Raw genomic sequence first — 14,455 nt, forward strand, 5'->3', positions numbered from 1 at the left:
ATTTAGTTTAAATTGTCAATTAAAAACATCTTATAGGAGCAAGTTATTATTGGGTTTATGACTTAAAAATGAGAGATTTACAATAGATGGCGTATCTTTTGAGAGCGGTTTTTGTCTTTAATAACTTATATGTAATTTTGAGGTGTATAGTATATATCTGTCATTTATTTTCACTTAGTTATTGAACATTATAGTGTAAACAACAAAGTTTTTCAAGAGTTATACGGGAATACAAAATTGTGCTAAATTTCCCAATTATTTATAAATTCACTGACATTTATTGTTGGGGGATAAGCTAGTTCCTATGCTCATTTCACTGGTTGCTTAGGCCAGATCATCAGGAAACCTTTTCCCAAAAGGCTTTAGAAAAACTAAAGATATTATACAAACCAAGCCATAGTTTTTCTTTGCTTCGAAAATGCCGAATTTTGTACCAACAAAGCGTTATACGCGGGAAGTTTTGCTTTATTTCTTTAATTTTATAAAACAGGCCGCTGAAGCACACCGATTTCTCACCAGAGCTTGAATATATCGGATTCAACTTGTGAGAGGTTTGTGCTGTTAAGAAGTAATGATTTTGACACGGAATACAAATATCGCCCAGGCCAGCCAAAAAAGACCAAGAATTGGAGGTATTACTCCATGAAGAGCTTGCAAAATCATTGGGAGCTACTCAAGCAGCAATTTCAAAACGTTTGCGAGCAGCAGGATTCATCTAAAAGCGGAGAAATTGGAAATTCGAATTGAAGCCATAAAAGAAGATTTTGCATGTCCGAAATGAAGCTTGAACGCTATAAAAGAATATAATTTTTGCACCGAATCATTACTTGCGATGAAAAAAGGATCCATTACGAGAAATATCCATGGCGCTAAGCTAATGATCTGTATTTAATATGAGCAAAAGGGTCCAATCTATTACGAGCTGCTGAAATCTGGCCAGGGAACATGTAACGAACACAAGTGATTCGTTTGAAGCATGCATTGGCCCAAAAATTCCCAGAATATGCGGCCAGACATGATACCATAATATTCCATCACCTGTTAAAAAGTATTTAGAACGAAGTGGTTGGGAATTTCCTTACCACTTTATAGTCTAGACCGATCGACTACTATTTGATCCATGCAGAATTCTCTATCTGGGAACAGGTCATAGCTAACAATGGCCATTACTTTAAATAAATTTATATTGTACAAATGTTTAAAAATAGAAGCTAACAATTTAAAAAAAATCCCACATTTTTAAGTCATACACCCAATATATAAAAATTTCGTAATGCAAAAACTCAACATTTGCGAAGAATTCCTCGAAATAATACTCCAATACAAGATAATCTAATAGCAAGAGAGTTTAAGAAAATCCCAAAAAATACTCCCAGGAAGATTAAAAATAATCTAAAATTCGAAATTAGTTCTCGAATCGTTCCCGCCAGAGACTCTGGGTGTATCAGAAGACAAGCAAAACGCTTCGCCTAAAAAAATTATGCTGGTCTTGGTTGCTATCGCCTCACGAAAAAACCTCTTATTTCTACCGTACTGCTCGTACACAATTTGCCAAAGAACATTAAAACTGGTCGAGAGAGAAATGAAATTCTGTCCTCTTTTCGGCTGAGTTCAAATACAATGAAAGAGGCAGTGATGATTCAACATTCGACCACAAGTACACAAATAAGACAGTTAAGTTTGGCGGTGGCAATATTATGATGTGAGACTGTTTTTCAGGGCAATATATGGGTTCAATACTATGACTGGAATCGGATACAGATTAATTTTAAACGATGTTAGGTATCATGCTGAGGAAAATATGCCCCTGTTTTGGAGATTCCAGGACGATAATGGCCCTAATCACATCTATAGGTTACAATCCAATGAGGTATGTATGTATTTGAAAGTTGCTTGACCAATCGCCAGATTTCAATCCCATAGAAAACCTATGGGAATATGTAGATTGCAAAATACGGAATCAAAATTATACCGCAAAAGGAAACTTTATCATCTGCGATTATAAAAGTATGGCAAAATATTTCAAAGAAGACAATTGAATATTTAATTGGTTCAGTGCATCGTTCCTGTGAAACAATCTTTGCATAAAACAGCACATATTGTCAAACTGCTGGACAGAATACATTTTTCAAGTGTCCAAAGGAGCAGTCAAGTGCATTGGTTTTCAAAAACGGTGTAGGAAATATTTCACTCCATCTGATCTCCCTACTATTTACACCACTTATATCTGACCCAAAATGAAATACAACTCTTATGTATAGGACTGTGCTTCGAAGTCTATTTTGGAATCACTCGACAGCGTACAGGATAGGCCGACAGTAGGGTATCCAGCTCTATTATTTCACAATGTTATGTGATCTACACAAATTAGGAAACTTGTTCCCGAAACCCGTAGTTATACCCTACACCACCATAGTGTGGAGGGTATAATGCGTTTGTGCAGATGTTTGTAACGCCCAAAAATATTAGTCTATGTTTTATATATGTATATTCATGTCACCAAATTTTGCTATGACCGGTCCATAATTAGTAATAGCTCCCATATAGACCCGTTTAAGAAAATCACTTTAACGTGCATAAATCTCTTAAAAATGTTGGTATACACACAAAATTCAACATAAATATCTTCCATATAGACATAAATCATACGACCTAATTTCATGGTGATCGGTCCATAATTGATCATAGCTCCCATACACTTCCCAAAATCAGTCACGAATATAAATTATTGATATTTTTAAAGAAAAATGTTTTTGCACATTTACTTAGTGTAGGGTACAATTTGTTTTTATGCAATACACGTTCTTCGACAAAGGCATTACAGGGAAAATTTGATATTTAGCCGTACAAACTCTACTTGATCTATCCTCCGTACCATAACCTATTTTTTTTAGTTCCAACACAATGCATCGCTTAAGTAGGGGTCATCCTGAGTGTTGGTCCAAGCAAAAAAAAACTCTGGTTATTCTCGGATTTTTAAAACTGGATATGAACACTGCAAAGTAGTTCCAAGACGACCGACATATAGCCCAACACAAAAAAAATCTCAATTTCCCCAGTGTCTCCTACATTCTACTAACATTCTTCCCTACATCTGGCAAGCCTTTGCTTAGTGTGATCTTAAATGCCAGCACTGAACGTACCACAACAAACTACTAAAAGAGAGAATGAGAGTTTAACTGTGTTGATGTTGTTTTTGTTGTTATTATTGTGGCCGCTTTGTATTAATTTATTTATTTTCTTACTACTGTTAAAAGTTAATGCAACGCTAATGTGTTGAGGAGGGCTACCAACAAACTGATCAATTTACAAATATAGACATGCTAGTTGTATTTTAAGAGTCGTACTTTTTGGTTGTTGTAAGCGCGTGAAATAGTAGCAAAATAATAAATAAGAAAAATTTTAAATATAAAAAAAACAAATTTAAACGAATTCAAATAAAAACAAGAATAAAATGATTATTTAAAGAAAAAACAAAATTTTATAAAAAAATTATGGAAAAAATTAAATCAACAAAATTGTTGAAAATAAAACAAATTTAAAAAAAATATTAAAGAAATTTAACAGAGTTTAACTAAACAGAAATAAGCAATTAAAGAGTTTGCTTTAATGAATTTATTGTGTGAAAAAAACCAATTCAAAACATATTTATAAATAAATTTACAAAAGTTTTTAATAAATTTTCAACAAATTTTGTATGAAACAGCAGTTTTCTATTAAACTACAGTTATAAATCGATTCATATACGATTTGGTTTTACCTTTGACAAAAAATAAAATAAAAATTCAAAACAACAATAATAAAAAAGCAACAACTAAAAGCCCGTTTTTTGTTACGATTTCTGCTTCTTCTTCAGTTTTTTTTTTATTATTTTTTAATTTCCCCCCAAACTGCTCCACCAACGAACGGCTCCCATAAACCAAAACAAACAAAAAAAGTGTTGATTTTTTTTGTTGGTGTTTTATTACGGTTGAATTTTTCGGTTGTTCAAGAGAGTCAACTCAACTCATTTAGTCAGTCACTTCACTCGTCTCAATATTAATTATATGTATGAATGTACGAATGTATGTTGATATTAATATTGTTGTTGTTGCTGTGATTTGTTCAGAAAACAAAAGTGCTAGTGTATGAGTGTTAAAGTATTAAAGAAAATAAAAAAAATATAAAAAGTGTTGTTGTTGTGTGTACTTAAAGTAAAGAAACAACTACAGAAAATAACAACAAAAAACAAAACAAAATAGCTGACAATTTGTCGTTGCTGTTTCTTCTTCTTTTATTATTTACTCAACTTTAACGCAAAGAGTTGTCATTAAAACAAAACAAAAAACCAACAAGAAATATTTAAATTTTAATTAAAAAATATAAAATAAAACAAAAATTAAATACGAAATACGATACAACTTGAAATAAAATACAGCAGCATTAACAAAATATAAAGAAATCAAATACAGCCCAGTCCGACCGAAAAAAACGTGTTGTTAATTTAATATTTTCACTTTTTATTTTAAAAAATTTAAGTTTTAAAACAAAATAAAACAAAAAAATCAATTGTTAAGAAAAATATTAAAGAGTTTTTTTTTGAGAAAAATTATAAAAAATATTCTGTGCAAAGTTTTACGAAAAGTGAATTTTTATGAGATTTTTTTTCATCTAATGTAGTAGTAAAACATTGGATTGCAATTTGTGGTAAGTTTTGGTTTTTTTTTTAAATAGATATGTATGATTATAATAATTAATATTAATTAGCTGTGGCACGTTATATTGTTGGATTTGTTTAACACATTTAATTTAAAAAAAAATAACTGAAATCTTTCTATAAGTAGTTGGAATTTATGTTTATTATTTTGGAATTTAATTTTATTTTGAAAGGAATATTAAATATAGAAGAGCAGTCTGTTATTCGTTATATTTTTAAATTTCACCAGAAGTCTACTTTAGTAGCAAAATGTCGAGGAAATAGCCACAACAGTATGATCTTAAAGGATATGATGAATCGGCCCCGAATTTTGGTAATGCGTTAAAAAATAGACCAACTAAATTTTTAAAATTGAAAACAAACTAAAAAGTATAAAAAATGCGGGATTTTTTAAAATTTTTAGCTTGCATTTTGAAACATTTTTACAATATAAATTTATTCATAGTAGTGGCCATTGATAGCTATGAACTTTTCCCATCTTTCTGGCAACATATGGATTCTGAGCCAAAAAAACTTATCTTTTGAGGCCAAGAACGAATCAAGACAATTTCGAATACTCTGTGCGTAAAATGTATATATGTATATTGTATTCGGACGGGGCATGGTCTGGACTATAAAGCGGGTGAAGTATTGCAACATGTGGCCGACCATTGTCATGATGTAACATTACGGTTTCAAGTCAGATTTCAGCAGCTCATAATAGATATGACCCTTTTGCTCCTACTAAATACAGAGCATTACTGTAGCTCCAATGATATTTGGCTTTTGGTGTCGCTTCGGCTGGTTGGCCGGGCTTCACATACGCTTCGGGTTATTTTAATTGATCCATTTTTCATCGCAAGTAATGATTCGGTGTGCTTCAGCGGCACCTTTTTTCAAATTAAATAAGTAAAGCAAAACTTCCCGCATATGACGCTTTTTTGGCACAAAATTCGACATTTTCGAAGCAAAAACCAACTTTTTTGTTTACACTATAATGTTCAACAACTACGTGAGAATAAATGACAGATAGTTACCCTTCAATCTACAATCTCCCATAGGTTTTCTGTTAGATTGAGATTCAACTACAATTGTACTTCGATTATAACAACTCGATTACAATCCTAGATGTTTATTAATAGAGTATTTAACAGATAGTTTTTTACTTCAATTCACCATCTCTGTTAATTGTGAGTCTTTCTTTTCCTCATGGGTTGTTGTTAACAACGATTCGTTAAAGGAGCTTACGTAATTCAATGAGACAGAAGGGATTTTCAGTCCATTTACATCGAACCTCTTTGATACACATGATGCTATATTTTTTTATAGCTGCTAGCTTTATACGCACGCTTGCAATCAGTAGGTAGATGATGATCACCGGCTATGTCAGCACCTCTTTTGCTTCGCACATCCAACAGTGAACCGTGCATTTCCTGGAGATAACTATATGATCTATTTGATTCTCTGAAACATGGTGAAAACAGAGTGCCTCCTATGACCAGCCTGTTTTACGCGCACATGTTCACAAATAATTCCTGTTCTCCTGTCTAAGTCTCATGCGTCCCCAAAACGCTTTCAAGGCCAGTATTCTTGAGGCCACGATTTAACGATGTTATTGCACGATCCAAGAGGCTATAAATTCATCTTTCACTTCGAGACCTCAGAGACATCGGTGGGCTAATAATTGCTTTATGTGCTTCCTTGGAGAGAAGAAACCCAACTCCATTTGCTCTATTTTAGTTGGCTGCCTTACTAGAGTATAGAAAAGTGTCTTCCACAGACACATTTCTATAGAAAAGTGTCTTCCACAGACACATTTCTATAGAAAAGTGTCTTCCACAGGCACATATCTATAGAAAAGTGTTTTCCACAGGCACATTTCTATAAAAAAAGTGTCTTCCACAGGCACATTTCTATGGAAAAGTGTCTTCCACAGGCACATTTCTATAGAAAAGTGTCTTCCACAGGCACATTTCTATAGAAAAGTGTCTTCCACAGGCACATTTCTATAGAAAAGTGTCTTCCACAGGAACATTTCTATAGAAAAGTGTCTTCCACAGGCACATTTCTATAGAAAAGTGTCTTCCACAGGCACATTTCTATAGAAAAGTGTCTTCCACAGGCACATTTCTATAGAAAAGTAACTTCCACAGACACATTTCTATAGAACAGTATCTTCCACAGACACATTTCTATAGAAAAGTGTCTCCCAAATATCTATATGTAATTGCCTTGTATGTAATAATTTATCATTATCGAATAAACATTGCTAAACAAATAAATTATTAATAATAGAATTATAAACCAAAAAAAAAAAGCATATGTAAATAATTGTTTATTTAACCAAGTGTTTTAAGCTTTAAGACAAAATTACCCACAGTTATGAATATATTTATGTATTAAATAAATGACGCCAATAAGTACGATATAAAATTTCAGACTGTTTTTGTTTTCGTTTTGTTGGATTTGTATTTTTCCAAAACAAATTCCATAGAACGAACGTGTGCTGAAGTTTAAAAAAAATGTAGACGGTACTATTTTCTACGGCTACATACTATTTAGCATAAAATGTACTAAAAAACAGCCACTTGATTTGAACCTCAAACGCTGCCTCTACAATGAAACCCCATGAAAACAAATTGGCAAAAAAAAAATAAACTGAAGTTAACAAACAATGAACAAAAATATTTATAAATAAATAAATAAACAAATACAAACAACAAAAAAAAACTATATTTATTTAAAGAAAACAAAAACAAAAAATAACTAGAGAAAAATACTAGTTTTAAAAAAAACCTCTAAATAAATAAAAATAAAAAGAAAATTTATTCAAAACACATTTCAAATTACATATGTACGTTCATTTGCCATATAGGAGTTTAAATTTAAACTTTGAGTTATTTAAGGCTTAAACTCGCCATTAAAACTGCAGAGTTTTGAAATGCAGCTGAACTCGTAAGAAATAGGAATTTATAAGAATATAAAAAAGCAAATAGTTATAATAAATATAAGTTTAAATGTGAAATTTTTCAATTCTTAACATATAGAACTGAACGGCCTTGAATACGGCTTAATGGAAAATATTGTATCATGCTAAAGTTTAAATAAAATTGAATGCTTCATTAAAGTTAACTTTAACAACAGGATCTAACTTAATAACTGTGTCTATTCAAGCAAAATAATTCAATATTACTTGATTATTTTTAGCTATTTTTATTTATTATTCATATTCATATTTTTTTATACAAAAAAAATTCATTTCTTTTTAAACTAGACACCAACCACCACCACTTTTCAAATACCTTAGAACTGTGTGTGCATTTAGAATGCCAGTTTTCTCTTTGCATTTAAAAGTGTTTTAAAACCTAATGTGCATTCAATGCACGTATTTCTTCATTATAAATTCCATTAATTTCATTTTGTACTCGTACTCATATAGCAACAGACAAACAAATATTCTCCTTAGTTATTGACCTTTTAATAAATTACTTGTTTAGAATCCGCATTTACGGTGAGCATATTTTAAATAAAACTCTTCAATTGAGTTAAATTTCGTGAAAAAGAATACAAAGACAGACTAGAAGCTTTGTAATCCATAGGACTAGTTCTGCCTTGATGAATACCTTGCTCAATAAGGCTTTGACTGTAGTATTCATAATCGAGACATTGCTGAGTAGGGTTTAATTGGTAGCCTATATCAGTGGTCGACCTAAAGAGAACCTGTAATATGGATTATAATAATAATATAGTAATAAACTTGAAATTTCTTTTCTTATTTTTTTTAATTTAATTCGCCTCTCTCACGACCAGGTATTCTCTGTGAATATGTTTGGCAGACACTTTTCTATAGAAATGTCTCTCTGGCAGACACTTTTCTATAGAAATGTCTCTCTGGCAGACACTTTTCTATAGAAATGTCTCTCTGGCAGACACTTTTCTATAGAAATGTCTCTCTGGTATGTGTCTTTGGCAGCAACTTCTATAGAAAATTATCTTCTGGAAGACACTTTTCTATAGAAAATTATGTTTTGGAAGACACTTTTCTATAGAAAATTATATTTTGGAAGACACTTTTCTATAGAAATGTTTTGGAAGACACTTTTCTATAGAACTGTGTCTTTGGAAGACACTTTGGAACCAGTTTGGAAGACACTTTTCTATAGAAAACAAGTAAGAAAGTATGGTCGGTCAAGACCGACCATACTAAGTAAAAGAGCAAAAACATTTTTCTTTTAAAATTTCAATAATTTATATTTTTGAGTAATTTTCGGAAGTGGGCCTTATATGGGGGCTATGATCAATTATGGACCGATCACCATAAAATTAGGTAGTGTGATTTATGTCTATATGAAAGTTTACTATGTTGAATTTTGTGAGTATACCAACATTTTTAAGCGATTTATGCACGTTAAAGTGATTTTCGGAAGCGGGTCTATATGGGAGCTATGACTAATTATGGACCGATCGTAACAAAATTTGGTGACATGAATTTTGTATATATAAAACTTATTTGGAGCGCAATTTGTGGAGATACATTTATAAATTAAAGATTTATGACCGATAAAGTCCAATTTCGGAAGGACATTTGTATGGGGCTAGGTGAAATAATGGACCGATTTCAGCCAGTTTCAATAGGCTTGGTCCTTGGGCCGAAAAAATAACATGTGCCAAATTTGATCGAAATATCTTCAAAATTTTGACCTGTACTCTGCGCACAAAGTTTACATGGACAGCCAGCCAGCCAGCCGACCAGACGGACGGACATCGTTTAATCGACTCAGAAAGTGATTCTAAGTCGATCGGTATACTTTAAGGTGGGTGTTAGACCAATATTTTTGGGCGTTACAAACATCTGCACAAACGCATAATACCCTCCCCACTATGGTGGTGTAGGGTATAATTATGTTTTGCAAGACACTTTTCTATAGAAAATTATGTTTTGGAAGACACTTTTCTACAGAAAATTATGTTTTGAAGACAATTTTCTATAGAACTAAGGAGTGAGATCGAAAAATTCTTAACATACATATATGTTTATAAAAAAGAAACCACTAAACTTACAGCTTTAATTTTTTTTTTATTTGATTGAAATTATTATTACAATTTACAAAAAAAATTATTTTTATAGTTTTAATCACTAGTGATGAAATTTTGAACCTTTTTCGGAAACCCTTCCATTAACGTTTTTATAGTGCTTTCTGTCACTTTGCTCGAACATGTAGTCCATCTCCGTTTAAAATCTACCACACTTTTGGACACCTTTTTTGTACTCTTCAATTCTCTTTTAACAAGAGCCCAATATCTCTCCACTGGCCTTAGCTCCGGGCAGTTTGGAGGATTTGCCTCTCTTGGTACAAATACCACATTATTGTTCTTGTACCACTCAAGGGCTTGTTTGCCATAGTGACAGGATGCCAAGTCAGGCCAAAAATAAGTGGACACATTATGAAGTCTTATGAATGGAAGCAGCCTTTTTTGTAAACATTCCTTGATGTAAATTTCGGTATTTATAGAGCCCGTTGTAACAAATGAGTGGCTTCTTTTGCCGCAACTGCATATTGCTTGCCATACCAAGAACTTTCTGGGAAATTTTGTCTGCTTTTGGGTCCTAAACTTTTCTTCAACATTCCCTCGAGCATCAGCAACATAAAATTTTTGACCTGGAAGTTGCGAAAAATCTGCCAGAACATACGTTTCGTCATCCATTATGCAGCAAGAATATTTTTTTATAAAACTTGACTTCAATTTCCGTGCTCTGTTTTTGGCCTCTAAATTTTTAGTAGCGTTCCTGTCAGGAACTTTTTGAGCCTTGTATGTTTTTAAACCTGCATTAGCTTTAACTTTTCGTACCAAATAGTCCGAGCACTGAGCTAACCGGGCTGCTTTCCTACCGGATGTGTTGGGAGCTCTTTTGAAAATGCGTTCTATTTTTTTGGCTTTAGAAACATCATGTGGACCATTCCTTCTACCTGAACCAGGTTTTCTATCAACTGACAAGTTCTCCCGGTACTGTTTAATAACATTGGAAACAGTTTGACGGCAGACCTTTGTATGCTTGGCCAACTTTTTGTAAGACCAAGTTGGGTTTTGTTGAAAATATTTAATAATTTCAGTACGCACTTTTTTCTGGTCACTCATTTTAATCAGATTAACAAAAAAATTAATATAATTGACATTACACATAATAACTGACATGTTTTTCAAAGGTAACTTGATCAAAAAAAAATTCAAATAATACTTGGGTTAAAAAATGTAATGAAAAACGTGTGTTAAGAATTTTTCGATCTCACTCCTTATGTCTTTGGAAGACACTTTTCTATACAAATGTGTCTTTGGAACCAGTTTGGAAGACACTTTTCTATAGAAAATTATATTTTGAAGACAATTTTCTATAGAACTATGTCTTTGGAAGACACTTTTCTATACAAATGTGTCTTTGGAACCAGTTTGGAAGACACTTTTCTATAGAAAATTATGTTTTGAAGACAATTTTCTATAGAACTATGTCTTTGGAAGACACTTTTCTATACAAATGTGTCTTTGGAACCAGATTGGAAGACACTATTCTATAGAAAATTATGTTTTGGAAGATTGTATGGGAAAATTGTCTCTTGGAAGAAATTTTCTGTAGTTTTGGAAGACACTTTTCTATAGAAAATTTTGACTTTTGGAAGACACTTTTCTATAATACACCTTCATAAAAATCCTTTAGATTTTCAAAATCTTATAAAAACCTTGACCAATTGGATCATTACTTGATTTTCTATAAGAATTTTTCATTTGTTTTTCAAAACTATATACATTAAATATTTAAATTATTGATAAAAAAAACATTAATAAATTCCTATCTAATGAATAATCATCCACTAAATACAATTTCTTTTTCTTCCATTTCAGTTTGAAGCCAACAAACCCACAACAGGATTTATTTTTTTATTTTACTTTCTTATCTAATCAATAACCATACACCATCAAGGTAAGTTTCCAAAACCGAATTTCTTTCTCACCGTATTTATTAACGACCATAAAACTTTTAAAATATGCTCGTAACACACTGTGAAATTTCTTGTAATTTTGTTAAACTATTGATTTAAAGCCCTGTAAATCTATGACCGAGAAAAACTGAGAGAGAGAAATCCATTTTTACGATCATTTGTTTAATAAGTGTGATCATATTAAATAACAAAAAACCAAACCAATTTAAGAAAGAAACAAAAAGAAATCACCATTAATAATTTCGAAATAAAAATTAATTTTCAAGTCTGTAAAGCTAAAGTAGTAAGGTGTTTGTTATCTATATTTTTCTAGTCTCTAAACCTACAGGTACTTAAAGCATTTTTTTCATTCATATAGTAAGGGGCTCTTTAATGGGGCAGAGCCATAAAAGTTGATCATAAAATGAAATGAAATTAAAATAAATTCTAAACGTTTTGTTAATTTAAAAAATAAAAATCCCTATTGATTTTGGTTGGTAAAATTAAATTTGTTAGAATTTTAAAATAGTTATTAACCATAACCATAAAAGCAGAACTGCCTGAATAGCTTTTTTATGTTTTACAACATTAAAAAGATCATAATTTTGTAAAGAAGTTCGGTTTTTATCAAAGCTGAAGGGGTTATAAAGGAAATATTAAAGTAAGATGAGCAGTCAATTGCACTGGATTTGAATTATTTATGATTTTATTATGAACTCTGTAAAAGTTCTTGGGAAGTTAGGTTTAATTCAGCACTAATTTCTAAAGATAAGTGCCTTCCAGATACAAATTTCTATAGAAAAGAGTCTTCCAAAGACAATTATCTATAGAAAAGACAATTTTCTATAAGAAAGTATCTTCCAAAGACAATATATATGTATAATAGAAAATTGTCTTTGGAAGACACTTTTCTATAGAAAATTGGAAGACACGATTAATTGCAATTTTTATCGATTAATCACCTTAATTGTCAACGTAATACAGCTTTATTAAAAATTTTATAGAGCGGCAATTTTTATTTGGAAATTATTCGATTAATCGTAAAAATAATTCGATTATTCGTTACAAAATATTCGAATAAATACTCAAATATTTAAAAAAATCCGCAATTTTGTTAAAATTAATTAAAAGAAATAGTAAGGAGCCAATTATGCTGTAAAAATTAAACGATTAATCGCAATTTTTAACGATTAATCACCCAAATTTTCAACACAATACAGCTTTATTAAAAATGTAAATATTAAAACGGCAAAATTTTACATTTAAAAATAAATTTTTTTTGGATTTTTTTTGGAAATTATTCGATTATTCGTAAAAATTAGTCGATTATTCGTTACAAAATATTCGAAAACATTACACAAAAATTTAAAAAATCTGCAATTTTATTAAACTTAATTAAAAGAAATGCTAATGAGCCAATTTTGCTGTAAAAATTAAGCGATTAATAGAAATTTTTAACGATTAATCGCTTAAATTTGCAATAAAATACATCTTCATTGAAAATATAAGCATTAGAATGGCAAAATTTTACATTTTAAAATAAAATTTTTGGATTATTTTGTAAATTATTCGATTATTCGTAAAAATTATTCGATTATTCGTTACAAAATATTCGAATAAATTATACAAAAATTTAAACAAATCTGAAAATTTTTTAAACTAAATTACAAGAAATCTTAATTTGGTAGTTATGTTAACAAAATCAAACGATTAATCGTTAATTTTAACGATTATTCGCTTATAGTTTTAAATACAAATAACTTGATTTGCGCCTTAGTCATAAGAATGGCATAATATTTCATATTACATAAAAAATATATTTGTTTGTTGAAATTATTCGATTATTATTCAAATATTCGATTATTCGTTACAAAATCTTCGATTAAAATGTTGGAAGATTTAAAAACTCTGTTAATTTTTTAAACTAATTTAAGAGAAATGATAATGAAATGTTTAATATAAAAAATATAACGATTAATCGTAAAATTAATTTATTATTCGGTTAAAATTTAAACCCAATTCGCTTTTCTTTTTGTAGTAGTGGTAAGACTAGCTTTATTTTACATTTTTAAAATAAAATTTTTAGATTTTTTTTAAATTATTTGATTATTCGTTAAAAATATTCGATTAATCGTTGAAATTATTCGATGATGATTTAAAATTTTAAAATATTGTTCTTTATTTTAAATAGCTGATTAAAACATATGTGATTGATTTGAATACATATATTTGAAAAATTTAACGATTATTCGCAAATTTCAACGATTATTCGTTAGAATTTTTAAATAAATTCAATTGGATTTTTTTCTTAGTCTTAAAAATGGTATAAATTTTCTACCAAAAGACAAAATTTTCTATAGAAAATTGTCTTCCAAAAGACAAAATTTTCTATAGAAAATTGTCTTCCAAAAGACAAAATTTTCTATAGAAAATTGTCTTCCAAAAGACAAAATTTTCTATAGAAAATTGTCTTCCAAAAGACAAAATTTTCTATAGAAAATTGTCTTCCAAAAGACAAAATTTTCTATAGAAAATTGTCTTCCAAAAGACAAAATTTTCTATAGAAAATTGTCTTCCAAAAGACAAAATTTTCTATAGAAAATTGTCTTCCAAAAGACAAAATTTTCTATAGAAAATTGTCTTCCAAAAGACAAAATTTTCTATAGAAAATTGTCTTCCAAAAGACAAAATTTTCTATAGAAAAGTGTCTTCCAAAAGACAAAATTTTCTAGAGAAAACTGTCTTCCAAAAGACAAAATTTTCTAGAGAAAACTGTCTTCCAAAAGACAAAATTTTCTAGAGAAAA

General features: G+C 30.2%; 1 protein-coding gene across 1 annotated transcript in view; it reads left to right on the forward strand.

Moving 5' to 3' along the window:
* The first annotated feature begins 3,594 nt into the window (after positions 1 to 3,594).
* The window catches only part of conu (Rho GTPase-activating protein conundrum), a 171,560-nt gene continuing 160,699 nt past the window's right edge, over positions 3,595 to 14,455 (forward strand). Inside the window, exons 1-2 of the mRNA XM_065511108.1 lie at positions 3,595 to 4,686; positions 11,573 to 11,651. The gene's annotated coding sequence lies outside the window, so the exon portion shown is untranslated. The remainder of the gene's footprint in view (positions 4,687 to 11,572; positions 11,652 to 14,455) is intronic.

This window comes from Calliphora vicina, chromosome 5 (genome assembly GCF_958450345.1).
Source record: "Calliphora vicina chromosome 5, idCalVici1.1, whole genome shotgun sequence".
Classification (NCBI taxonomy): Eukaryota; Metazoa; Arthropoda; class Insecta; order Diptera; family Calliphoridae; genus Calliphora; species Calliphora vicina.